Here is a 4,193-nt window from a genome sequence, read left to right as displayed (position 1 = left end):
TACAATATTTTATTTATCATCATTTTCATATTCTTTCATGTTCATATTCTTTCATTTTTCCTAATATTTAGACATCATATAATTACAGGTAGAAGTTATTTTAATAACATTTGGTAATAATTACATACGATTTGAGTTTTATTTATTAGGAGTTAATTTAAAATCAAATAATAAAGAATTATAAATATATATTCATAATGAGTTATTTTATGTACAATTGTATTTAATAAGCGTTACAATGCTATTAAGAGAAATAACTATGAAAGAAACTTACCTGTTAATTCAAGTTTCATATTTTAAGAAATATTTATAGTATATATATATAATATATATAAATGATGAATGTTGTACATTAAAATAGTGATTCAAAATAAATAGTCATATTGTTATTTTGTAATAAACTTCAAGTTTCACTGGTATTATTTACAAACTTTAAGTTTTATTGGTATTATTTTTCATTCATTTCTCATGAGCAAGTGAGTAAGTGGGGAATGATTAACGTTTAACAAAATCCAAGATGGGTTTGAATCTATACAATACTCTAAGTCTTGTAGTTGGTCTATTGGTAGTTGACTTATCTCTTCTATCTTTGGTGCCTCCATGACCGTTTTAACTCTTCTTTTGCTTCAAAACCATAATGCTAAAGAATAATAAGGGGAAAAATAACAGGATATGAGAAAAAAGGAGAATGGAAAAGATCATAGATGACTAAAGTAAGAGAGAGAATGAGAAGGGGGAAAGGGATAGACAAAAAAGGTTGAAGGAACACTATAGTGTGAAAGATAACAACCCATGTATAGAAAATGCAAAAGAAGCTATAAGATCTGTGATATTAAACTAAAATTTGCAGAAAAAATTCATTTTTACTAATATTAGTTTGTGACAGTGACATAGTAAGCATACATATATACAAAAAATGAGATATTATACAAAAAATGTTATCTTGAACTCAAAAAGAATGAAATAAGATTCATCCAACAAAAGTGACCAAAAAAGTATGAACTTGTTAGGTAAAAATGTCACCTTATTAGCAAACGTTGGAAAGAAAAAGGGATAAGTAGAGAAAGTAACATAGTTGAAGTGATATTATAGTGTGAAACATAACATATGAGGCACAAAGAAAAAATGCAAATAAAATATAAGCTATGATGATATTGAACAAAAATTTGCAAAGACAGCTCATTTTTATCAATATTAGTTTAAGATAGTAACACAGTGAACATGCATACAAAAAATAACACCAAAAAAATTCAAAACAGGGTATAATGAGAAATCATACAAAAATGTTATCTTGAACTCAAAAAGAAGGAAAAAGATTCATCCAACAAAAGTGACAGGAAAAATGTTAACTTGTTAAGTAAAAACGTTACCTTGTTAGTAAATGTTGAAAAGAGAAACCTTTGAGTGAATGAATGAGTAGGAATGGATCTGAATGAGTGAGATCTGATGATAAAAAACACAAACAATTAGAGTTAATAGATCAATATTTGTACTTCATTTTTATCAATATTACTTTAAGACAATGACATAGTGAACATGCATACAAAAAAATAAGACCAAAAAAATTCAAAATAGGGTATAATGAGAAATCATACAAAAATGTTATCTTGAACTCAAAAAGAATAAAATAAGATTCATCCAACAAAAGTGACAAAAATGTTAACTTGTTAATTAAAAATGTTACCTTGTTGGTAAAGGTTGAAAAGAGAAACCTTTGAGTGAATGAATGAGTAAGAATGAATGTGAATGAGTGAGATCTGATGATAAAAAACACAAACAATTAGAGCTAATAGATCTGATGATAAAAAAGGTAGAGTGAGTGAAATGATATATAAATAGGAAGTTATAAAGAAAAATAATATTTGTGAACGAATAACTCACTAATCAATTTCACTAATGAAGACCTTGTGTGTGGAATGAAGAAGATGGTTTACGGACTCTCCAAGATGGAGAGTGGAACATCAACAATGAATAGAAGATGCTTTGGAAAATAATAAAAAATGAATTGAGAGAGTAAAGATATGAAAAGTTTTAAATTTTGAAAATTTATAACACTTATTTCTCTCCCTCTAACATCTATTGTAAACCGGAAACCTAAAAGTAAAGATATTATGACTGTCCATTTTTGCAATATATATAATAATAACAAAGAAGTACAAATATTTTTGAATGACAATTCTAGCCCTTAAAATCCCAAGTGTCAGTCATAAGTGATAGGCATTTTTGCAATAACACCAGCCCATTACAATAATATATAGATAGTAGATGTCTAGTGGATGAAATTATTTAATACCAGATTTTTTTCTCATATGTAAAAATTATAGAAAATTATGTGTATATAAATAGTTATAATTGCTATAGTTGAGTAGACATTCCTTTTGCTACTTGAATTCATCCCAAGATATAAAAGATGCAAATTTCGTTCCATATTTTAATCATTGCAGCCCTATGTGCTATCAAAATAGTGGAGAGTAAAATTAATAGCATGAATGCTTACACCATCTCATGTGTTAATTCCAAATTAATTGTTAGTAATTTAAATTGTATATATCTATAGACCAATTTCACCAATAGTTAAATTTAATGAATATTTAAGATAAATAAATTACATATCTATTTGCAAAATACATCAGATTTAATGAATTTTTGTAAACTTTTCCCTTAAAATAACTATGACTAGACACATAAAGATAATTTAACACTAAACATTTATTACTTAGCTTATAATCTTTGATTACTGAACATTGAATGCTATAATTTCAGTTTGTTTTATAGTTTTCCAAAATTGGAGAATTAAAATTGAGAAAGAATTATCATATGTATAGTCTACAAATATTTGATTTTGAAATCATTTAACCCCGTCCATTCTGATATATGAGAATTAATTAGATAAATGCCCATAAAAAATATAATGTGAGAACATATCCTAATATTTATATACACCTTGAAAATGTATACGTAGGGAAGATTAACCAATTGTGTATTACAACAATGCTAAAATATTTATGTCTTATAAATTATAATAATGAACAACCACATCAAAGATTACATATTATTAACGGCATGGAACGGGTTGGGACACGTTAAACACGTCCTTAAATATTGATTGAGTCAATTTTTGAACTTGAAGCCGTCCCTAATTAGGATGGGACGTGTGAGGGACGAGTCCAAAATAAGACGAGTCAAGATAGGGACAGGTCTGGGTTGGAAAATGACAAAATGACAAACATATATTTTTTTTCTCAAATCTTTAAGAATGCACAATCAAAATTATCACAATCTGTATATAAACTTAACTAAAACCTGCATCCCACATATATCTGTATATAAACTATAAACCGTAAACTGCATCCTTCAAACTAAAAACTATCACAATCACGTGACTGAAAATTATTGAAGACATTGAAAATTTTAGAATAATTTAAACTGACAAGTGTCAACATAAGTTGAAGTGTTATTGTAAATGTTTAAAAATACATGATAACTTAAATGACAATATGTCAATACTCAAAAGTTCACACGAAAATGAAGACAATAACTAACTATTAAGTAAAAAATGAAACTTAAATTGGAGTTCACACAAATACACAAAAAAACTAAAAATTAATTAGTTTTCTAACAATCAAGATTCATGTGTAGGCTTATAGGTATTTGAGTTATGTGGACTGAACATAATAGATATTGATGAATATTTATTTAACTATTCTTGATATATAAGTATAAGGGACGGATCGGGTGATCCGGACATAGACCCAAACCCATCCTTTTTTATGACGAGTTTATCCTTTTTTATTTATTTAGACGTGTTAGACTCATCCCTAAATTATCGTGTGGAGATGAGTCTATAGATCAGACTAAGTATTGTTCACCCCCTCTTTGTATCAAAACTAAACACCTTATAAAAATACAAACCATAAGAATCATGAAGATGGATACTTTATATTTAGGATTACAACCAGCAATGTTAACATGAATTTCTTTTAACTACAAGAAAAAACACATAATACTTATAAATTAATTATTAATCAATAAAGTATTACCTTATGACATATGTCCATGAAAGAATTGAATACTATTTTTACTAATTAAATTTATTTTTTATTTGTGTCTGCTGATCAATATTGCATGATTATGTATTTAATTTTTATATATTTCATTTTTTATAATTAGAATATATTATACTTTATATTATA

At 26.6% G+C, this 4,193-nt stretch overlaps 1 long non-coding RNA gene across 1 annotated transcript; it reads right to left on the bottom strand.

Annotated features, from left to right (window-relative positions):
- Positions 1-375: 375 nt before the first annotated feature.
- Positions 376-2,087, bottom strand: LOC109341765. The gene is made up of 4 exons (XR_002106989.1): positions 1,882-2,087; positions 1,685-1,757; positions 1,371-1,443; positions 376-640 (listed from the first exon to the last, which is right to left on the bottom strand). It is a non-coding gene; the product is annotated as an uncharacterized LOC109341765 (long non-coding RNA).
- Between the last annotated feature and the right edge of the window lie 2,106 nt (positions 2,088-4,193).

Source organism: Lupinus angustifolius, unplaced genomic scaffold (genome assembly GCF_001865875.1).
Source record: "Lupinus angustifolius cultivar Tanjil unplaced genomic scaffold, LupAngTanjil_v1.0 Scaffold_643, whole genome shotgun sequence".
Classification (NCBI taxonomy): Eukaryota; Viridiplantae; Streptophyta; class Magnoliopsida; order Fabales; family Fabaceae; genus Lupinus; species Lupinus angustifolius.
The sequence above is the reverse complement of the archived record's forward strand: the minus strand, read 5'-3'. Positions and strand labels throughout refer to the sequence as shown.